The sequence below is a fragment of the Gallinula chloropus genome (genome assembly GCF_964237585.1).
Source record: "Gallinula chloropus genome assembly, chromosome: 23".
NCBI lineage: Eukaryota > Metazoa > Chordata > Aves > Gruiformes > Rallidae > Gallinula > Gallinula chloropus.
In genome coordinates, this window is record NC_140108.1 from 10001 (window position 1) to 35000 (window position 25000).

The 25000-nt window shown below is 46.9% G+C and overlaps 1 pseudogene across 1 annotated transcript in view; it reads right to left on the reverse strand.

Moving 5' to 3' along the window:
• Positions 1–1213: 1213 nt before the first annotated feature.
• Positions 1214–25000, reverse strand: part of LOC311200260 — a 53035-nt pseudogene continuing 29248 nt past the window's right edge. The window contains exon 10 of the transcript in view: positions 1214–1370. The product of the transcript in view is annotated as an uncharacterized misc_RNA (transcript). The remainder of the gene's footprint in view (positions 1371–25000) is intronic.

Here is a 25000-nt window from a genome sequence, read left to right on the forward strand (position 1 = left end):
TCCTCCTCCTCCTCCTCCTCCACTTACCTGTATTCTTCCTTAGTATTCCCCCTCACAGTGTTCATTTTCTGTCTTCGTCCTCTTCCGCCTCCACCTCCTTCTCCTCCTCATATTCCTTCTCAGATTCTTCTTCCTCCTCTTTCTCTTCTTCCTCCATCTCATCCTCCTCCTCATCCTGCACTTCATCCTCTTCCAGTTACCGCCATTCGTTCTTTATTATTCCTCCTCATATTGTTCATTCTCTGTGCTTCTCCAACTCATCCTCCTCTTCATAATATTCTTTGTATTCCTTTCTGGAATCTTCTTTCTCCTCATCCTGTTATTCCTCCTTTTCAACCTCTTCATCCTCTGTCTCATTCTCATCCTCGTAGTTTTTCACCTCTTACATTTATTTCCTTATTAGTATTCCTCCTCTTATTCTTCATTGTCTGTCTTCCTCCAAATCTGCCTCTTCCTCCACCTCCTTCTCCTCATCATATTCATTCTTAGACTCTTCTTCCTCCTCTTTGTCTTCTTCCTCCATCTCATCATCCTCCTCGTCCTCCTCTTCCACTTACCTCTATTCTCCATTAGTATTCCTCCTCCTACTGTTCATTGTCTTTGCTCCTCCTCCTCCTCATACTTTTCTCTTCCTCGTTCTCCTCTACCTATTTTCTTCCTTAGTATTCTTCCTCATACTGTGTATTGTCCATCCTCCACAACTTCCTCCTCATCCTCCTTCTCTTCTTCATGTTCCTCCCTGTATTCATTCTTGCATTCTTCTTTCTCCTCGTTGTCTTCTTCCTCTTTCTCAACCTCTTCTTCCTCTGTTTCATCCTCCTCCTCCTCCACTTACCTCTTCCTCCACCTCCTCCTCATAGTCTTCTCTGTATTCCTTTCTGGAATCTTCTTTTACCTCATCTTCTTCTTCCTCTTTCTCACCTGCTGGTTGGATTCTCATCCTCCTCCTCATATTTATCCTCCACTTGCCTTTATTCTTCCTAAACTTTTCTTTCTCATATTGTTCAGTATCTGTTATCCTTCTCCTCTGCATCTTCCTCCACCACCACCTCCTACGCCTCCACATGTCATTCTCTGTATTCATTTCTGGAATCTTGTTTCTCCCCGTCCTCTTCTTCCTCCTTTTCAACCTCTTCTTTGTCTGTCTCTTCCACCTGCCTTTCTTATTTCTTCCAGCCCCGTGCTGTTTTAGACTTTCTGTTTGCATTCCAACCTGCTCTTTCCAACATTCGGATCAAAAAGGCACAAGCTGTGTGACAGGCAGCGCCGCAGCGTGCAGGAGAGCACCCAGCGTGCAGTGCACAGTGCGCTTCCGGATGTGCCCGTGCTGTACATTGTACAATGCAACACCATCCAGTGCAGTACAGCGCCTGGAATACAACACAAAGTGCACTGCAGAGAGCAAGAGGACAGCACGGGACTTACAGTGCAGTCCCACCCCGTAACATACAGACAGGGCAAGGCTACACCCAATGGGAAATACACTAAAGCCCCACAACACAGACAAGGTGATGTGTACAGTGCACACAGTGCCTGGCATATACCTTCCAATACTCTCCAACTGTGTGTGTATATGTGTATATACGCCAGAGCAGAGCGGGCTGCCGTAGCTGCCGGTGGTGCCTGGGGGCCCTGGGGTGCCCCCCCACTGAGGGTGCCTGGGCTGCAGGGAAGGGCTGCTGCTGCTGGCCAGGCGGTCGGCACAGGTTGGCTGAGCCTGAGAGAGAGACAGGAGCGCTGGGCGGTGGGCAGCTCTGCTTCAGCCCCCAGGAGCGCAGTGTCCCTGGGCTGAAGGCTCAGTCTGGGTTCTTACCTGGGGGTAGACGCTGTGGGGAAGGACAGAAGTCTGCAGGGGCCGGGGGGGCACCTGGGCCGGACGGTGGAACTGCCCTGGTGGCAGCACCATGGTCCCTGGTGATGGTTGGTTGCTAAGGACTCTCTGGAGTCTCCAGGAAGTGACGTAGGGGCCTCATGTGCTCTGCCCCACCCCAACCACCTCCCAGCCCCTCCCGGGCAGGGAAGGGGCTTTGGGGTGCCCTCAGCCCCCACCAGCAGCTCTTGGGGGCTGTGAGGGGAAAGAAGGGTCCTGGTCAACAGGCGAGGTGCCTGAAGATCAGACCAAAGCCCTTGTCACTCCAGCCTTTAAAAAGTGCAGGGGCTGCTCAGATGGCCCAGAAATGTCACCATGTACTGGTGTCCCTCACCAGGATCCCAAAAATCCCATCCCTGTGGCTTTTTGGGAGCCCCTTGAGCTGATCACTGGAGCTGTCGGGGAACTCTGGGGTCTCTCAACATCCTCGCGCAGACTGCTCGAGGGGCAACCAAATTCCCCCCAGCACTGAGGTGTTCAAACTGCTTCCAGCTTCTCCCTTCCAGCCCAGAATCCCTCTCTTCCACTCATTCCTTTACATTTCTCTTGAGTGTTTTTTTCCCTAGTTCTCCCCGCCACCCATAAGCCCCCTACCCCTGCACGAAACTTGATCGTGCTCTCTAGTTACTCTTTTGGCAGGGGGTTCCTTTGCTTCCTCCCCCCTTTCTCCTCTTTTATTTTCCTTTCTTCACCCCCACTTCCAAACCCTTCTGCACGCTCTTTCCTTCTTTGGTGGTGGTGGTTGTTGGGGGTTGTTTCCATGTCATCCGTCCCCCCTGCTGCTTCCTGCTTTTTCTTCTGTTGTTGTTGGGACTTTTTCTCTTCCCATCCCTGTCCCTACCTCCTGTCCTCTCCTTTTCTCTGCCACGACGGACAGAGACGGGACACAGCTTGATGCAAACAAGAGTCGATTTATTGTTAAGAATCATTCCTTTTTATATGCTCTGCAGACAGCTGCTTTCTTTCAAACATAGGGTGTTCGTGGGCTACATCTGATTGGTCAACGTTTTGCTGTCACAGCAGCATCTCTATCTTATCATGCCAATAGAACTTCTAAAACCTCCTCAGACAGCAGATATACCGTAACAATAGAGGACACTTTTCCCTGGAGCCTGTCCCAGCAGGGGGCCGGTAACGATGCTGCCACCTTGTTTAGTTTCCCCGAGGATCATGGCCTAAAGGCTCCATCCCGTTAACTGTTAACCTGGCAGTGCTTGAGGCTTTGTTTCTCAAAATAAAGGCCACACCTCACAATCCCTTTACCTCACAAATCCTTTGCCTCACAATCCCTTTACCTCACAAACTCCTAACCTCACAATCCCCTTACCACACAATCCCCTTACCACACAATCCCCTTACCACACAATCCCCTTACCTCACAATCCCCTTACCTCACAATCCCCTTGCCTCACAATCCCCTTGCCTCACAATCCCCTTGCCTCACAATCCCCTTGCCTCACAATCCCCTTACATCACAATGCCTTTACATCACAATCCCCTTGCCTCACAAACATCTCACCTCACAATCCCTTTACCTCACAATCCCCATACCTCACAATATATCAATCAATTTTGTGACTTCATAATCCCCTTAACTCACAATCATCATACCTAACAATCCCCTTATCTCAATAACCCCTTACCTCACAATCCCCTTACTTCACAATCCCTTTACCTCACAATACCCTTGCCTCAAAATACCCTTACCTCACCATCCATTTACCTCACAATCCCCTTACGTCACAATCCTTTGACCTCATATTCCCCTTAAACTCACAATATCCTTACCTAACAATCCCTTTACCTCAATATCCCCTTAAATCACAATCCCCATACCTCACAATACATTTACCTCACAATCCCCTTAACACACAATCCCCTTACCTCACAATCCCCTTACCTCACAATCCCCTTACCTCACAATATCCTTATATCACAATCCCTTAAACTCACAATCATTTTACCTCACAATCACTTTACCTCACAATACCCTTTACCTCATAATCCCCTTGCCTCACAATCCCCTTACCTCACAATCCCTTTACCTCATAATCCCCTTGCCTCACAATCATCTCACATTACAATCTCTTTACCTCACAATCCCCGAACTTCACAATCTATCTGTCAATTAATTCTGTGACTTCATAATCCCCTTACCTCACAATCATCATAACCCACAATCCCCTTACCTCATAATCCCCTTACATCACAATCCCCTTACATCACAGTCCCCTTACATCACAATCCCTTTACCTCACAATACCCTTGCCTCAAAATCCCCCTACCTCAAAATCCATTTACCTCACAATCCCATTACCTCACAATCTTTTTACCACACAATCCCCTTGCCTCACAATCCCCTTAGCTCTCAATCCCTTGACCTCACAATCCCTTTAACTCACAATCTATTAGTTCCTCTCCTTACCACAAAATCTACCTCAGTGAATCCCTTTAACTCACAATCTATCTGTCAATCGATTCTGTGACTTCATAATGCGGTTACCTCACAATCATCTTACCTCACATTCCCCTTACCTCACAATATCGTTGCTCACAATACCCTTATCTCACAATCCCTTTACCTCACAATCCCGTACCCTCACAATCCCCTTACCTCACAACCACCTCACCTCACATTCACCTTAATCTCACAATCTCCTTACCTCGCAATCTCCTTACCTCGCAATCTCCTTACCTCACATTCCCCTTTACCTCACCATATCCTTACCTCACAATCCCCTTACCTCATAAACCCTTTACCTCACAATTCCCTTTACCTCACAATCCCTTAATCTCACAATCTCCTTACCTGACAATCCCATTACCTCACAATCCCCTTTACCTCACAATTTCCTAACCTCACAATCCCCTTACCTCACAAACCCCTTAACCTCACAATCCCCTTACCTCACATTCCCCTTGACCTCACAATCCCCTTGCCTCACAATCCCTTTACCTCACAATCCCTTTACCTCACAATCTCCTTACCTCACAATCCCTTTACCTCACAATCCCCTTACCTCACAATCCCTTTACCACACAATCCCCTTAACTCACAATCCCTTTAACTGACAAGCCCCTTAACTCACTATCCCCTTACCTCTGAATTCATCTCAATCTCTTTACCTCACAATCCCATTTCATCACAATCACCTTACCTCACAATCTCCTGACATCACAATACCCTTACCTCACAATCCCTTTACCTCTCAATCCCCTTACCACACAATCTGTCAATCAAATGTGTGACTTCACAATACACTTAACTCAGAATCATCATACCTCAGAATCCTCTTAGCTCACAATCCCATTACCTCACAATCCCCTTAACTCACAACACGTTTACCTCACAATTCCCTTTCCTTCACAATCACCTTACCTCACAATCCCTTTAACTCACAATCTTTTAGTTGCTCTCCTTACCACACAATCTACCTAAATCAATCCCCTTACCTCACAATCTGTCAACCAATTCTGTGACTTCAGAATCCCCTTAACTCACAATCATCATCCCTCAAAATCCCCTTACCTCACAATACCGTTACCTTACAATCCCCTTGCCTCAGAAAACTTTTACCTCACAATCCTCTTACCTCGCAATCCCTTTACATCACAATCATTATACCTAACAATCCCTTTACCTCACAATCCCCTTACATCACAATCCCCTTGACTCAAAATACCCTTACCTCACAATCCCTTTACCTCACAAACCCTTTACTACACAATCCCTTTACCTTACAATTCCCTTACCTCACAAAGCCTTTATCTCACAATACCCTTACCTCAAAATCTGTCAATCAAATGTGTGACTACATAATCCACTTAACTCAGAATCATCATACCTCAGAATCCTCTTAGCTCACAATCCCCTTACATCAGAATTCCCTTACATTACAATCCTCTTAATTCAAAATCCGTTTACCTCACAATCCCTTTACCTCACAATCCCCTTTCCTTCACAATCCCCTTTCCTTCACAATCTCCTTACCTCACAATCCCTTTAACTTTCAATCTATTCGTTCATCTCCTTACCACACAATCTACCTCAGTCAATCCCCTTACCTCACAATCTATCTGTCAATCAATTCTGTGACTTCATAATCCCCTTAACTCACAATCATCTTACCTTACATTCCCTTTACCTCAATATCCCCTTACCTCACAATATCCTTGCTCACAATCTCCTTACCTCACAATCCCTTTGCCTCACAATCTTCTTAACGCGTAATCCCTTTACTTGACAATCCCCTTACCTCACAATCTGCTTACATAAATATCCCTTTACCTCACAATACCCTTACCTCACAATCCCTTTCCCTCACAATCCCTTTCCCACACAATCCCCTTTCCTCTCAGTCCTTTTGCCTCACAATCACCTCACCTCACAATCTCCTTAACTCAAAATCCCTTTATCTCAGAATCCCTTTACCTCACAATCCCCTTACATCACAATCCCCTTTCCTCACAATCCCCTTACCTCACAATCCCCTCACCTCACAATCACCTTAACTCACAACACCTTTACCTCATAATCCCTATACCTCACAATCCATTTACCTCACAATCCCTTTATCTCACAATCCCCTTACTTCACAATCCCTTTACCTTGTGGCATGCAGTTTGAGAAACAAAGCCTCAAGCACTGCCAGGTTAACAGATAACGGGATGGAGCCTTTAGGTCATGAACCTCGGGGAAACTAAAGGTGGCAGCATCGTTGCCGGCCCCCTGATAGGGCAGGCTCCAGGAAAAAGTGTCCTCTATTGTTAAGGTATATCTGCTGTCTGATGAGGTTTTAGAGGTCCTATTACCATGATAAGATAGAGATGCTGCTGTGACAGCAAAACGTTGACCAATCAGATGTAGCCCACGAACACCCTATGTTTGAAAGAAAGCAGCCGTCTGCAGAGCATATAAAAAGGAATGATTCTTAACAATAAATCGACTCTTGTTTGCATCAAGCTGTGTCCCGTCTCTGTCCGTCACGGCAAAGAAACATCAATTAGGACGTAAGTTTGAGTCTAACACCGTATTTTAAGTAAATTACACACTCAAGGACTATGTGTTCTGTGGAAATAAAATGACTTCTTTGACAAGTTCCAGTACCCCCCTCCTCCTGATCTGTTCGATGAATTCCTTGCTTGTCTCGAATTGGTCACAAATGTAGGCAAAGCATTTCATTGTCACTAGTTCAAGCTCCCCCTTGTCCTTGAAGGTACACAAAACCTGCTGAAACCAAACTTGTAGTTTGGATCAGAGTCAAGGGTTCAGTTTTTGTCTGAGTCTGCGCAAAACAGAAGGTTACTTGCAGTGACAAATAGGAGCCATCCGACTTCATCCCCATGACCCTCAACAACCACCACCAAACAGCAGTGCGCAGGCGCAATTGGGAGGAGTTGATGGAAATCACTTCTTGGAACTCATTTTAATACGAAGCGGGACAGGTTATGAATATGTACAGGTGTATGAGGTAACCTAATGAATAAGTAACATTGAACTGTATATAACCAAGAAGAACTGCCATGTTAGTGTGCATGTCTGCAGTGGAGCAATGCCCCATGCACCCAGCGCTGAACCATGACAACCAGCAACTAATGAAACCCCACCCCCGTCTGACGTGAAGTCAATTCAGACTGATGGGACATCTCAGCTCTGTGATGGTAGATATTGCAATCTCTCTCTCTCTCTCTCTCTCTCACTCTCTTTCTCATGCTTTTCTCTTTCTCTTCCCACTCCCCTCCCCCGCTTCTCCTGCACACTTGTTGCAGGCTAAGTAAAGTAACTTAAACCTTGACTCCATTTTGAGTCTTAATTCTGTTCCCGAGAATTGTGAAGACCTCCTCATGATAAAGCACCTAATTGGACATCACTCAGGGGTTAAGCCCAGCTGCCCCAGGCCACCCAGAGCAATCTGAGGTCGGTTGGAACGCAAGGGGGTTTAACCTCTGCCAAAGCAGTCTATCTGGGTGCAGATCATGAGACACGAGTAAATGAGCTGCGGGGTAAAACAATTGCACAATGAGATTCTGCCAGGAAGAATGCTGCAAATACAATCAGCAACAATAGAGGGACCCTGCCTCCATCCAGGTGGAGGAGAGGGATAACAGTGTTTATTGGACTGTGCGAATCCGATGGCCTGGCTCGTCAGACCCACAAGAGTACAAGGCTCTGGTGGATACTGGTGCCCAGTGTACGCTAATGCCATCGAATCGTGCAGGGGCAGAACCTGTTTGTATGTGACAGGGGGATCCCAACAATTGACTGTGTTAGAGGCTGAAGTGAGCCTAACTGGGAATAACTGGGAGAAACACCTCATTGTGACTGGCCCAGAAGCTCCGTGCATTTTAGGTATAGATTATCTCTATAGAGGGTATTTCAAAGACCCAAAAGGGTACCGGTGGGGTTTTGGAATAGCTGCTTTGGAGACAGAAGACATTGAACAATTGTGTGCCTTGCCTGGACTCTCGGAGGATCCTTCTGTTGTGGGGTTGTTGAAGGTCAAAGAACAGCAAGTGCCAATTGCTACGATGACGGTGCACAGAAGACAATACCGTACTAACCGGGATTCCCTGATCCCCATCCATAAGCTGATTCGTCAACTGGAGAGTCAAGGAGTGATCAACCGAACCCGCTCACCCTTTAATAGTCCCATATGGCCAGTGTGGAAGTCCAATGGAGAGTGGAGGCTGACAGTAGATTATCATGGCCTAAATGAAGTCACTCCAGGTATGAGTGCTGCTGTACCGGACATGCTGGAACTGCAGTATGAATTGGAATCGAAGGCAGCCAAGTGGTACACCACAACTGACATTGCAAATGCCGCCTTCTCAATACCACTGGCACCAGAGTGCAGGCCACAGTTTGCTTTCACTTGGAGAGGCATCCAATATACATGGAATCGTCTGCCCCAGGGGTGGAAACACAGCCCCACCATCTGCCATGGACTAATCCAGACTACCCTGGAAAAGGGTGAAGCCCCAGAGCACCTGCAGTTTATTGGGCATCGTCAGATCCCAGTGGACATTATCAATAAAATATCAGCTATGTCTCCACCAAGCAACAAAAAGGAAACACAAGCTTTCTTAGGTGTTATAGGTTTTTGGCGAATGCATGTCCCAAACTACAGTTTCATTTTGAGCCCACTCTACCACATGACTCGGAAGAAGAATGATTTCCAATGGGGCCCTGAGCAGCGACAAGCCTTTGAGCAGATCAGATGTGAGATAGTCCATGCAGTGGCCCTTGGGCCTGTCCGGACAGGGACAAATGTTAAAAATGTGCTTTACACGGCAGTTGGGAAGAATGGCCCTACCTGGAGTCGCTGGCAGAAAGCACAAGGGGAGACTCAAGGTCAGCTGCTGAGGTTTTGGAGTCGGGCCACTGATGCTACGTGGAGCAAGAGGGGTTGCACTAATTACTCAGTGGGCTCGAATAGGAAACCCTAATCGCCCAGGTATTGTGGAAGTGATCACAGACTGGCCAGAAGGCAAAGATTTTGGGATGTCGCCAGAGGATGAGGAGGTAACACGGGCTGAAGAAGGCCCACCTTACAACAAACTGCCAGAGAATGAGAAGCCATATGCCCTGTTTACTGATGGCTCCTGTCGCCTTGTGGGAAAGCATCGAAGATGGAAAGCTGCTGTATGGAGTCCTACAAGACGAGTAGCAGAAGCCACTGAAGGAAAAGGTGAATCAAGCCAGTTTGCTGAGGTGAAGGCCATCCACTTAGCCCTGGACATTGCTGAGAGAGAAAAGTGGCCAATGCTATACCGTTATACTGATTCATGGATGGTAGCCAATGCACTGTGGGGGTTGTTGCAGCAATGGAAAAAGAACAACTGGCAGCGTAGAGGCGAATCCATATGGGCTGCTGACTTTTGGCAAGATATTGCTGCCCGGTTAGAGAAGCTTCTTGTAAAGGTACGTCATGTTGATGCCCATGTACCTAAGAGTTGGACCGTAGAGGAACATCAAAACAACCATCAGGCAGATCAGGCTGCTAGCATTGAAGTGGCTCAGGTAGATCTAGACTGGCAACGTAAAGGTGAATTATTCCTAGCTCGATGGGCTCATGATTCCTCAGGTCATCAAGGGAGAGATGCAACATATAGATGGGCTCAGGATCGAGGGGTGGACTTAACCATGGATGCTATTGCACAAGTTATCCATGAATGTGAGACGTGTGCCGCAATCAGGCAAGCGAAGCGGTTGAAGCCCCTTTGGTATGGAGGCCGGTGGATGAAATATAAATATGGAGAGGCCTGGCAGATTGATTACATCACCCTCCCACGAACCCGCCATGGCAAATGTTACGTGCTTACGATGGTGGAGGCGACCACCAGCTGGCTAGAAACATATCCTGTACCCCATGCCACTGCCCGGAATACAATCCTGGGCCTGGAAAGGCAAGTCCTATGGCGACACGGCACCCCAGAAAGAACTGAGTCGGACAACGGGACTCATTTCCGAAACACTCTCATAGAAACCTGGGCAAAAGAGCATGGCATTGAGTGGGTGTATCACATTCCTTATCATGCACCAGCCTCTGGGAAAATTGAACGATATAATGGGCTCTTAAAGACTACCCTGAAAGCGATGGGTGGCGGAACATTCAAACACTGGGATACACATTTAGCCAAAGTCATGTGGTTAGTTAACTCTAGGGGATCCACCAATCGAGCTGGTCCTGCCCAGTCAAAATTTCCACGCACTGTAGAAGGAGACAGAGTCCCAGTGGTGCATATGAAGAGTATATTAGGTAAAACAGTTTGGGTCATCCCTGCTTCAGGCAAAGGCAAACCCACGTCTGGGATTGTTTTTGCTCAAGGACCTGGTTGTACTTGGTGGGTAATGCAGGAGGATGGAGAAATTCGATGTGTACCTCAAAGGGATTTGATTTTAGGTGAGAATAGCCAATATAATTAATAAGGTAGAAATTGTATTATAATAATTGCTAAATAACCCATTACTGTACATTCATTATTGCTATTATTGATGTATGTTGTTGTATGTTGTACCAATGGAGTCACAGCCAGAGTCATAACAAGTCAATGAAGGATGATGGGACCAAGACCTGGTGTTCCAAGAACTTTTTCCTCCTTCCCTTTGAAAATGAGCATCTTTGATTCACAGACTATGAGCATGGACCATGTCAGCTGTATCGGTCGAGAGCCCGAGATGCAGCACGCAACGATCCAATGGTGCCTACTGACACCATGAGAGACTGTTATGATGAATGAAGCCTGAAAATCATCATGGACTAAATGTTCATTCACTCAACAAACTAAGAGGAATGCTCCATAGACTAAGGGAATAATACCTGTATGCACATGTGTGCGTATACATGTGTACATACATATATGTGTGTCTGAAACAAGAAAGTGGTTGTACCCAAAAGAAATGGTTGGATCTGGTCATGACGTAAATGGTATGGAATAAGGGGTGGATAATGTCCTGTGTTTGGTCAGGATGGAGTTAACTTCATTTGTAGCAGCGGATGGAAAGCTGTGTTTGGGAGATAAAATGAAAGCAGTGCTGATAACACCCTGATGTTTTTAGTTGCTGTCAGACAGTAAAGGACTTTCTCAGCTCTTTGTATTTCTCTATTCATGAGAAAGGAGGGGCAAAGCCAGGACAGGTGACCCAAACTGGCCAAAGAGAGTATTCCATGCCAATTACGTCCTGCCCAGGATATGGGGGGGCTGATGGGGGAAGAGCAGGGGCGGCTCCGGGACACGCGGTTCTTGGGGGACAGTTGGGTTCCAGGACGGCTCTGGGTGGCACAGCCTGAGCTGTGTGGTTCGGTGAGAAACTGCATTGGGTATCAACAGCTTCATATATTTTTGCTCTAAAGTCCTATTAGCATTGTTATATTTTATCTTTCTGTTATCTTAGTAAACTATCCTTATCCCAACTCATGGGCCTTTTAGCTTCTTGGTTTTGGGGTTGTTATTTGCCCCTTCCTTTTCCCTTCCCTTGCCTCTCACCTCCCCCCACCCCCCCCACCCCCCCTCCGCCACACACACACACACACCAGCTCCCCTCTTTCCCTGCTCTTTTCCTTTAAGGAGCAGGCAGCTGCGTGGATCTCGGCTCTCAGCCGGGGTAAAACCACGACAGGCTGTAATCTTGTTTTCAGTAAAAAACTAACTAGCTGGTGCAGGTGTTGGGAGCCCAGAAAAGCATGGAGAGGAGACGTGGAGACCATGCGCTGAGAGTGAGGAGGGTGTTCAGCCTTCACCCCTGGGGACCACCGAGGGACCCCCTGGCTGTCACTGAGCATGCTCTATCTGTGGCGAATTAAGAGAAATGACTTCTTAGAAATGATTTGCATAACTCTGCTTTTCCCTAGAAATTATAATGAATATGTAGAGTTAATCTGTATAAATAGGATAAATTTGGCTCTAATGGGCACACACACTGGGAGGAGCGATCCCCTGTGTGCCCAGAGCTACAATAAAGGATCCCTGCTTAACAGTCACCAAGGCTGGTGAGTTTTGATTCCAGCTTTCCAAGGCATCAGTTTGGCACCCAGATGGGACCCTCTCTGCTGGGCTGCAGGACCCGGTGAGGAACAGGACTCCCCAGGCACGCCCTGGGATTTCCCGCAGGGACTCCTCACCCTGCCCGGCTCACTGCGGCAGCAGACCAGGACCATCCTCCCATTGTTAAGGTGTTCCTTTAACTTTATTTGAACTCCTGGTTTGGTGGATGCCCGTCTGTATCTGGTGTACTTGGGTATCTTGGCATTTGGTTTCTGGAGACTGGTCGTCTGGGGATACTGTAGGCAGTTGGGAGACATCCCAGGTGAGTGTCGTATCCCAGGTCACTAGTGCCTGATTGTATACACCTGGTTAGTAGCCTGTAAATGCTGCTAACAATCGGAATCTCCATAACTGTATGGAGTGAGTATTGTTCTGGTTTGGATTTATCATATAAAGATCTTGTGCAGTGTGACCGAGGCGTTTCAGTAATCACAAGGTGAGTGTGGAGTCCTGCTGCCACCTTCTGTCACAGCGTGCTGCTCTGCGGTCAGTGAGAGAGCTCCTGCCTGTCACAGGGAGACCAGGGTTTGATTCCCAACGCTGCTCTGGTGGCACTGAGTGATTGCTCTGAACTTTGGATATTGTTACAAGGAACTGACTTTTGCAAAGGGATTTGGATTTGACGAGCGGTTGGCGTGAGTGGAATGAGCTGACTCTGGTGTGAGTGGGGAGTGACCGAGTCGCAGCGTGTCTGTGAGAGAGAGAAAATGACCCGATAGAAATTTACAGTTTGGTTTATTTTTGGTATAATCAGTGTGGAATGTATTTAATGTTCTCCTTAAAGATGGGGGTTGAGAGGTAACGCTGACTAAGGATGGGAGGGAAACAAAGCAGCGAAATCCCTAAGGAAAGCCCCCTGGGTTGTGTGATTCTGCACTGGAAAGAGACGGGAGAAGAACCCGGCGGGAGTGAGAGTAAAAAGAAGTTGATTAAATATTGCAATAAGTGGTGGCCTATGTATAAATTGGATAGTGGAGAAAAATGGCCACAGAGTGGGACACTTAAGTACAATACTCAGTTGCAATTAATGCTTTATCTAAAGAAAAAAGGAAATGGGATGAAGTTGACTGTATTGATATGTTTTTTGCCCTCTGAAATTATCCAGAGTGGCGGAGGGAGTGTGGGCTTCCTATACTGCAACATTCCCTGGTGATGGCTTTAGAAAAAAACAGAGAGAAAAAGAAACTACTGAAGGGATGCAGCATGAGGAAGCATGGTACACGGAAAGGGGCTTCTAGGAGAAAAGGGGGGGATGAAATGCCAGAACCAGACGAGTTAGGATCCCCTCCCTTTTCTGGTGAAAGGGAAAGTGAATCAGATGAACAAACATCCGATCACTCCAGCTCCGGTCCTGTTGGAAGCTGAACCAGAAGTAAAACTGACAAAGGCCCACAATCATTAGCCCCTCTAAGAGAAGTTGTGGGACCGACAGGGGACACACTTAAAGTAAACACCCCCATTACGATCAGTGATTTGGATAACTGGAAGGAAATAGCTAAAGGATATAGGGATGACCCCTCTCAGGTGGCAAGAAGATTTGAATGGATTGTTAAGAATTTGGATCCTGACTGCAAAGATACTGATTTAATATCAAGTGACATGACAGAGACTGAGAAGCAGTTAATACTGAAAGCTGCCCGGACTCATGTGCAGGCACAAATAAATGGGAGATCTTTGGATAGGCATGTAGGTGACCATATTCCCCTCACGAATCCGTATTGGGAGCCAAACACCAGCAGAGATTATAAAAGACTAACACAATACTGAGAATGGATAAGGCTGGGCATAGAGACTGCCAACCCTGAGGCAGTGAACTGGTCTGCAGTATATGCTATGAAACAAGGGCAGACTGAGAATCCTACTGAATTTTTAGACAGACTAAAGGAAGCTATGAGAAAATAGACTACTTTGGATCCCTCCTCTGATGTGGGAAAGCAGCAGTTGCTCTCTCTGTTTTTGGGACAGTCTGCTTCAGATATAAGGAGAAAACTGCAGGAAATGACAGAACCTGACGTACGAGAATTGGAAAGAGGATTAGAAACAGCTTGGAGAGTGAACAGAAATAGGGAGGAAGTAGAGGAAAAAAAGAGAGAGGGAAACAGATTATAGCAGGAACAAGGAAGAAAAAGGTTTGGGACTGGTAAGGCAATGTCTGGAAATTTAGGATGAAATCAGTGTGCACACTGTAAAAAAGAAGGGCACTGGGAAAAGAACTGCCTAGAACGTCAGAAAGAGTCTCAGAGAGCAGTGGCAACAGCGGGGAACCGACGGGGACCTGGGGAATCCACCCCAGCGGGTCCACTGGTTAAAATAAAGCTGGGGAAACAGGAGCAGCAGGTGGAATTTTTAGTTGACACGGGTGCTACTTTTTCTGTTTTCAGTCAAGAATTGGTACCTGTAAGTAAAGATTTTGTTAATATAGTGGAAGCAACTGGCCAACAGGAAAAGGCATTCTTTTGTGAACCTCTCAAATTCAAATTGGGCAAACAAATCGGGATACACAGATTTTTATGTACCCCAAATTCTCCTAAATCTCTGCTGGGGAGGGATTTATCGGAAGCAATAATAGAATGTAAGCAAGGGAATATGGAATTGAAAGTAAAAGAGGACCAATTAATTGATATTTCAAGCCTCGCCAAAATTACTCTTACCAAATCTTTGGAAGCAACACCGGATTGTGAGGAAATAAATCATCAGGTATATCCAGGAGTATGGGCTTCAGGAATTCCAGGATAAGCAAAAAATGCTATCCCAATAGTGACTGAACTCAAAGAGGGAGCAATTACAATTCGGAACAAACAATATCCTTGGAAACCACAGGATCGTAAAGGAATACAAAAGCCCAATTAATAACTTGATACAATGTGGATTGCTGGTGGAATGTGAATCAGAATACAATACTCCTATTTTACCAATTAAAAAGCCCAGTGGAACATATCTAACAGTACAAGACCTCAGGGCAATAAATAATATTGTTAAAGATTTGCACCCTGTGGTGGCCAATCCCTATACGCTATTGACTACATTGAGAAATAATCAAGTATGGTTTACAGGGCTAGACTTACAAAGTACTTTCTTCTGCCTGCCATTAGCCAAAGAAAGTAAAAAATTATTTGCATTTGAATGGGAGAGTCCCACCTCCAGAAGAAAAACTCAGCTTACTTGGACAGTGTTACCCCAAGGATTTAAAAACAGTCCTACAATGTTTGGAAATCAGCCAGCGCCAGAATTGGGAACATGGGAGCCTCCTTCTCAAAAAGGAACTCTTCTGCAGTATGGAGATGATTTGCTGGTAGCAACTGAAACAAGAATGGAATGTATTCAGTGGACTGTAAGCTGATTGAATTTTCTTGGACTAAGTGGATATCGAGTCTCTGGACAGAAAGCTCAGATGGTACAGCAACAGGTAACCTACCTGGGATGTGAAATTTATGGAGGAGAACAGGAGTTGGGTCCCAAACAAAAGAAGCATCTGTAAGACCCCTCTTCCTCAGAGGGGAAGAGAACTCAGAACCTTTATGGGAATGACGGGCTGGTGTCGGTTGTGGATTTACAGTCATGGATTAATAGCCAAGCCTCTGTATGAACTCTTGAAGTTAATTCTGTCTGACTGGTGTGGACAAAAGAGGCTCAGAACGTTTTTAATACAGTAAAAAAGGAACTCATGAGAGCTCCAGCCTTAGGGCTACCACACGTGACTAAACCCTTCTTGCTCTTCTCGCATGAGAAACAAGGAGTAGCCCTGGGAACCCTGGTTCAGCATTTAGGACCTTATAAAAGAGCGGTGGCAAACTTCTCTAAACAGCTGGGTGAAGTGAGCAAGGGATGGCCAGGGTGTTTACAAGCAGGAGCTGCTGGGATTCTTAACATTGAAGAAACCCGGAAATTCACTTTAGGACAGAAGATAACAGCAATGGTCTCTCACACTGTGTCTGCTCTTCTGGAACAAAAGGGAAGTCATTGGCTTTCCCCATCCAGATTTCTGACATATCAAGCTATTCTTGTGGAGTCTGATTAAAGTAACTAACACTGTGAATCCAGCTGCTTTTCTCGGTGAAACTACAACCGAACCACTGGTACACAAAGGCTTGGAGACTATGGAAGCTGTGTATTCTAGCAGACCTGATTTGAAGGAAGAACCTTTAGAAGGTGCCCAAGATTCCTGGTTCACAGGCAGCAGTAGTTTCGTCCGACAAGGTATCCCTAAGGCTGGGTATGCAGTGACCACTACTGACCAGGTAAGAGAATCAAATCCTTTACCTATTGGAACTTCAGCCCAAAAAGCAGAAATCAGTGCCCTCACCAGAGCACTGGAACTTGCAGCAGGAAAAAGGATAAACATATGGACAGACTCCAAGAATGCTTTTGGAGTTGTGCTGCCCATGGAGCGATTTGGAAAGAACGTGGACTTTTAACAAGTCAAGGGAAACACATTAAGCATGCAGGAGAAATACTTCTCTTATTAGAAGCAGTACAACCACCAGCCAGGGTTGCCATTCTCCACTGTCGGGGACATACCAAAACTAACACTGATCCAGAAAAAGGTAACAGACTGGCCGATCATGAAGCTAAGCAGGCTGCAGAAAGGACATCTGGAAATCAAATTTTAACTCTGGTTTCAACCAGTAAAGACTATGAACTTGAATTATGTGATCAGGAAAATGTTAAATATTCTAAATCAGATCAGGAATTCATGTCAGAACTTAAAGTACCCTCTAAAGGATGGGCACTTTTAGAGGATGGAAGGATAATTATGCCCTCCAATCTCATTTGGAATTTGGTTAAGAAAGAACATGATGAAACCCATTGGGGAGCAGATACTTTATAGGAATATTTAAGTCAAAAGTGGATAGGGAAAAATATGTGCACAACTGTTCAACAGATCACACAGCAACGTGCAGTGTGCTGAAGAAATCATCCTAATACAGGGAATCGAATAAAATGGGGTACGATTGGAAAGGGAAATACTCCTGGAGAAACCTGGCCAATTGATTTGTCTGAACTCCAAAGAAAAGGGGGTTATCCATACCTGTTGGTACTGACAGATACTTTTACTGGATGGCCAGAAGCTTTCCCTTGCAGAACTAACAAAGCAAGAGAAGTAACTAAGGTACTGCTAAATGAAAGAATACCTCGATTTGGGGTCATTTCATCAGATGGAGGATCACACTTCTGTGTGCAGGGAGTACAGCAAGTGAGCAAGCTATTGGGAACTGACTGGCAACTACACACTCCTTACAGGCCACAAGCGAGTGGACAGGTGGAGAAGATGAACCATTTAATAAAACAGCAAATAGCTAAAATTTGCCAAGAAGCAAACTTGTATTGGTGTCAAGCATTACCCATAGCTCTGCTCAGGATACGTGTAAAGCCTAGAGCTAAAGAGAATCTAAGTCCTTTTGAAATGTTACATGGAAGCCCATATCACAGCAGATAGAAAGGAGAGGATCTAGATCAGTTAGGAGATTCTTATTTACAGAATTATATGATATCTCTAGGAAAACACTTGAAACAAATTAATAAGAAGAGTGTTTTGGAAACCAGAGCCAAAGGTTTAGACTACCCTATACACCCTTTTAATCCTGGAGATGGGGTTTTTATTAAAAATTTTTCAGCTGATCCTCTTCAGGGAAAGTGGGACGGCCCATAGCAGGTGCTGTTACCAACTGTCACAGCCACCACGGTGCGAGAGCGACCCACCTGGGTTCATCACTCCCGAGTAAAAAGAGCCCGACAGCTGCAGCGACACGCCTGAGAAGGTGAGCGGCTGTTACAGCTGTGGGGAGTAAGTTATCCAGCCTGGAAAGGGCCACAGGCAGGATTTTAGCAACAACCCTTTCAAAGAGGCATAAAATAGGATGAGCCGAGGCTGGAGCGTCTGCTGCAGTGGTGTCTTGACCATGGAGCTGGAGTCGAACCACACTCAGCGCTCAGCATCAACACCTGGCAAGGGGTGGGGGATCGATTATGGGATGCAGTCTGGAGGGGAGACAAGAAGGCAAAGAGACTGGTTGCTGCTTGGAGACTTGTGGGTTCTACTCCGGAGGACATAAAGGCGGAGCAGGCAGCCGCCTCGGGAGCTGTGAAAGCTCTGGCAGCAACGGCATGGCCTGCTGGGAAAGGGTTTGAGCCCCCAGCCCCAGCACCGCCCGGCCCCCCACCCAAAGGCTACGGATACAAAGAAACACCGACTAAAGCACCGGTCAGTGTTGTCCCCACGGCACCTCCTGAGCCCATGGACACTGACAAGGAGCCTGTGCACATGGACAAAAGCCCTACGGAGACGGTCCAGAAGCCGCCTCGCTGCCATCAGACCAGGGACCCACTTGGTCTCTACACCCACCCCTCCTGCCTACGCCTCCCAAGGAACTCAACCATAAACCACTGTCTCCTGATGACCCAGAGACTCCAGAGAGACGGCTCGTCTGAGCCTGGGCACGTCAGGTGGCGTCAGAGCAGGAAAAACAGCCCCATCTGGGGATGTGGATTCCAAATGAAGGGAACTCAATTGCTGCTCAATCGCAGAAACTACCAGGGAAAATGTGGAAAGTGCTAAGAAATGTTGCTTTTGCAAACTGAAAAAGGCTTCTATTTTTTACTGACTTAGAGGACTCAGGCTGCCTCATCAGAAATCCTTTGTAGGGAATTTAGGATAGCACATAAAATAAGGGGGAACACTGTTCTCAAATAAGGGTTCAATTTGAGTACATAAGATACAGCTGATCCTGGACAATGAGATAAGGGCTTAAATCGTGACTGAGGACATGGGCTGGAACTTAAGGAAATCAGGCCCAACAAACAGGCTTCGACCATGCTAATTGATAATGGGGCACAAATTACCACATCCAGGCAAACAGGCAAAACAGGCAAAACAATGTGGGGTCTCGATACCACCTAAGAAATCTAATAATTTTGACCAGGGGTGGAATCGCCCATTAGTAAAGATAGCAAACCTTTTCAGAGGCTACAAAATCAACATGCACATAACTGAAACCCGTATCGAGCTTTGACTTCCTTCAGCTCCAGGCCCATGTCCCTCTAACTCAGTTGCCTGAGAAGTAAAGATCAAGGCAAGCATCTGCAAGCTCACATGTAACTTCAAAGGGGCACAAGACAAAAAGGGATAACATAACACAGGACCCTGACAGACACGAAGGCGCCTTGGTTGAGCCGGTAGAATTTTGGAAAAAACAGGAAGGAGGTGAAAAGTTCAACCTGAGGAAGACTCCAAACCTTCATCGCTGAGACCCCCAACGACCACCAGCGTGAGACAGTGCGCAGACGCCGTTGGGAGGACTTTATGGAAATCACCTCTTGGAACTCATTCTAATCCGAAGCGGGACAGGCGATGAGTATGTATGGATGGGTGGCAGGGATATGGTATAAAAAGGCTGCAGGCTCTGACCAAAAGTGTGCCTGCTTTGTTGGGTCACCCGCTCTTGCAAGAACGTGTAATAAATTACTGCTTCACTGACGTGTCTACCGAGAGTCCTGGGTTTACCTTTGCCATTTCTAACGAAAAGCTAACCCGGGAACGAGCGGGTGGGGGAGAAAGTTGACAGCGGGACGGGGGGGGAGAGGTGGGAGCGTGGAAACGGCGCGGCGCCCGGTCCTGGCGCCGCTGCGCAAGGGACGCGGCAGCCGCAGAGCCGCGGCCCCCAACACACCCCCCCCCCCCCCAATCTCGGCCCCGCCGGGAGGAGGTCCTGGTGGCTCTGCGAGTGACGTCATCGCCGCAAGACATCGCTGCATCCCCCCCCCCCCCCCCATCCCCGCGGGGCGGAGGCGGCACCTCGCGTCTCGCAGCGTCGTTTGGCTGAGGAGCCGGTTCGCAGCGTTTGTTCGCCTGTGCTGCAGGGTCAGGGATGCGCTTATCCCCAGAGAGCAGGGCTGGGGACAGAGCGAAAGGGGCTCTGAGAGCCGCCAGTGACAGGGGGCAGCTCCCGGGAAACACTGACCCTGGGAACAGAAACCCCGCTGGGGCTGATCAGGGGCTGTGACCCGCACAGCCACTTGCCCACCGACAGGATCCAACACGGGAGCCACTGGCTAAGGGACACATCCCGCCTGCCACAGGGCCCTGGAACACGCCTCTTGGTGCCATTCCTGGAAAGGACGGGAGATGGCGCTGGGAGCACGAGTTAAGGAAAGTCCCTCCAGGGATGGGAGAGCTGGGAGCTTGGCAGCCCGGGCTGACCCCTCCAGACAGCAGACCTAAAAACGGGGGCGTTTTAATCACTGAGCTCAAAGATTGTTTTTTCACTATTCCTCTACACCCTGATGATTAGGAAAAATTGCCTTTTCAGTCCCTGCTACAAACAAAAATGAACCCATGGAAAGGAATCATTGGGTGTGCCAGGCTCATGTACCCTGGGCACTTGCTCCAGTACGAAAAGCCCATCCTGATCTCATCTTCTCTCATGACATGGATGAGAGGCTGATTGCAGGAAAAAACTTGAGCATTGACAGTTGGATTCATGAGTTAACAGGGCATTTGAAAAGCAAGGGGTTACAGATTGCTCCAGAGAAGATTCAAAAGAAGCCAGTGTGGAAATATCTGGGGTGGCAGATTGATAAAAGTACCGTAACACCCCAAAAGATTGAGATCCCAGCTGAGGTCAGCATGGTAAATGATGTTCAAAAGCTGCTCGGAGATATTAACTGGGTTAGACCATTGTCTGGCATTACAAATAGGGAACTGGAACCTTTAGTGGCATTGCTGAAGGGAGGAGGTGGTGTAGGAGCACCCAGAATCCTGTCAGAAGCAGCTGAAAAGGCCCTGGAAGTTATTAATACCCATCGATAGGATCCTGACTGGGACATAGGAGTCACAGTCATTAATCAAACAGAGCATGTGTTTGCTATTATAATGCAGGGGACTAATGACAAAGATCCCTTAAGGCTGTTAGAATGGGTGTTTTTGCCAATGCAGCCAAAGGGAACTGTGACTCTGTGTTTGGAGGCGACAGCCCAGGTCAGTGTAAAAAGCCTCGAGGAACAGCACTGCCCTGCAAATAGCTTTATTAGACTATGCAGGGGAAGTGAAAGTGCATTACCCACCACACAGAGTCTCTACAGTACCACAGAACTGTCAAACAGAAGAAAAGCCCTTGTTGTCTGGGCGTCCGGTTCGGGGTGTTACAGTATTTACTGATGGGGGAGGCAGAACTCAGAAGGCTGCAATGACAGGGCAAGAGAATGGAGAATGGCAGCATTTGATATTAAAAGGAGCCCCAGCCTCAGCTCAGCAGTTGGAGCTGCAGGCGGCTGTACAAGTGTTTGACAAGTGGAAAGCTGAACCGGTTCATACAGTCTGTGACTCCCTGTGTGTGGTGGGAATAGTGACCCGCATGGAACGGGCACTATTGAAAGGGGTTTCAGACCAGAGATTGTACAGGTTGGTTAAGGAATTCTGGCTCCTCCTGTCTAACCGACAGCATCAGTACTTTATTACCCATATTTGCAGCCCCACTGCACTAACTCAAGGTCTGGCAGAAGGCGATGAGAGAGCAGACAGGTTGGCAGCACCAGCGTGGGCTGCTCCCTCAGCAGAGCGCTGCGCACAGGCTCGGACATCACATGAATCCTTTCATCAGTCTGCCAGGGTGCTTCAGCGACAACACCACCTGTCAGTTGCTGAGGCTAAAGGGATTGTACAGTCGTGCCTGGACTGTCAGCAGTTCACCAGTGGCCTTGCCCCTGGTGTCAGTCCTCGTGGCACAGCCCCACTAGAAGCCTGGCAAGTGGACGTTACCCACCTCCCAGAATTTGGAGGGCAAAAGTATGTCCGTGTTTGTCTAGATCCCTTTTCTCTGGCAGTGTGGGGCTACTGCACAAAGGGGGATCTAGTAAACATGTCCAACGCCACGTGCGCTCTGCCACAGCAGCACTTGGGGTACCCCCTGAAATCAGACCCGACAGTGGCCCAGGATATACAGCACAGGCAACACAAACCTTCTGCCAGCTCTGGGGCATTCCCCATGTCAGGAATCAAACTCTCAAGCATTTGCTTCACAAACAAAAAGGGGGAGGGAAGGACATCTCCCCAGCTGGTGGACTAAACAAAGCTCTTTCTCTTTTGAACTATTTAAATCTGCCACAGGACAGTTTGGCACCTCCAATGCTGAAACATGGAGTAGGTTTAAAAGGAGATTTGGAAGCGATCAAAGAAAGTCAGTGTCAGGTGTTAGGAAGAAATGAAGCTACAGGTACTAACTTGGGGAAGGAGATCTGCCTGTGTCATTACAGATATGGGAACCAAGTGGGGAGCAGCCAAGTGGATAAAGCTGTGCATCCAGAAGAAAGCAAGTCTGCATGAACCAGGACCAGATCCTGACCCCAGGAACTGAAGTCAAGTGTTCCAACTGCAGCCATGGTGGACTCAAGTTTTGTTATGGGACATACTGAACTATTTAACAGTCTTTAAAATCCACCTGAAAATTAGTGAAACAGTGACTTCCCCACAGCCTAAGATCACTGACAATAATGGCTGCCTGTACCAGAAGAGAAGCTGTTGTTACCTACACCCAGATACTCCTGACTGGCAAAGCAAACAAATACAACAGCAAAGGTAGCCAAGGCACTTGGCCACGGATGTGGATTCTGTGAGACCTGCCACCTCACAGAATCCTGCAGCAACTGATCTGTTCCTGGCTCACGGACACAGCTGTCAAGATTCTGATGGCACGTGCTGCAGGAATCTGTCTGACCACTCTCAGTCCATTCATGCCAGCATTCAGAAATTAACAGATCAAACACAAAAGATACAACAAGAAAAAGGATTCTTTGCACTGGACAATTGGTTTCCTGAGTGGGGAATGTCAGGATGGGGATTATTGTCAATGGCCAAAACCGGATTGCTGGTTTTAGCAGTCGTAGTGGTTGTCTTACTCTTCCTGCCATGTTTGTTCAGCTTTCTGCAAAGGGCCCTGCAGAAACCTCTGCAGGCAGGTTTGGTAACACAAATACAAAAAGGGGGAATTGTTGGAGAGGACAGCAGGCTTGCCAGCAGCCTAGTTCTCTTCTCCCAAGACTTAGGCCCTGACAATATTCTTCTGTTCCCATGAGAGAGGAAAAGTTACTCACGCTGAGAGGATCCTAATAATCACATTCTCAAAACACAGCGGCATTGATGACAGGGGCACAGGCTGCCCTAGACCAAGAAGCAGTTATGGGAAGGTACTTGGGAGTAACGGAACATGTTAAGAACCAGCCATAAGAACATGGTCAAAACCAGCAGGTGTGTGGATGCTTTTAGGCATCAAAGGTAAAGTAACGACATTCAGCTATAAGACAGGGTTATCAGAGCTCCTTATAATCACTGACCAATCAGTACGATGTGAACAGGATGTGTAACCCATTAGCAGGTTTTAGCTTGCCACCTTTGCAGTAATAAAGGTCTATAATCTGTGGGATCTCACCCAATAAAATGGCTTCACCTAAAACTCCTATCGAATTGCGTGTTGCTCTCTGCCCATCCCCACAGAACACGTACTTTAGGATACCTAATTCCTGAATATTTAATCACTCACATCCTCCACCAGGAACTTCCCTCGGGGGAAAATATATAAAAGGGGAATAAATCCCCTAATAGTATGGCCAACTGCTTCTCATGACTGTGCAAGGGCATTCCTCCCAGAGCTTGGAGTAAGTGAACTGGAAAAAGCTGTAGTTAATATATCTGCTAGCATGGAGTTACTCCAAAGGGACACAATTGCAATTACAAGTTTCCTCCTTCAGTAACGTAGTTAGACACAATCAGATGGCCATAGACCTGCCACTGGCCAAAGAAGAAGGTGTGTGCATGGTAATACATCAAAGCTGTTGTGCATACATAAATCAGAAAAAGAAATTGAAACAGATTTAAATAACATGTGGAAGCAAACAAAGATTCTTTACCAAGTAACTCAAGATGATACACCATGGGGATTTAAAGTAGTCTGGAATCAGCTCACGTCCTGGCTCCCAAACTTTGCCAGGCTCAAACAAATTTTCACATTTGTTATTTTGAGAAGTATTTTACTTTTACTTTCTTCTGTGGGGATTCCATGTTCTTTGTGGTGTTATAAACAGACCAGTATAACATACGGGGATTGGAGAAGAAATAAAATTCCTTTTCATTAATCAAGCTGACAGTCTCACCTGAGCAACTGAAACAGATTTCACTTTGTACTCCAGGCCATTTAACATCATTTCACAAGAAGTGTGTTTGGCTTATTTTGGGGGGCTTGCGATTGTTGTAATGTAGTCTTCAATACAAGTTTAAATATCCAGCTGCTCTGTTTTGTAGGGTAACTGCCAGATCAACAGACTAAATCAAGTCCCAATCAAGCCCCACTATTCAGCTGCCTAAGCAGTGAGATATATGCAAGCATTTGATGGTCCACATTTGGCTTCAATGGACCCAGACAAAACAGATAGGCAACAGTTAAGGGCTATGTAAGGTAACTTAGTAAGTCTATACATATTAATGGAAAGCAGGAACCTGCCAGAAATGCAGCATGTGAAGAAGGCGCCTTGGTTGAGCCTGTAAACCTTGGAAACACCTAATCCATAGATAAACAGGGGAGGGATTTCGGATGGGAA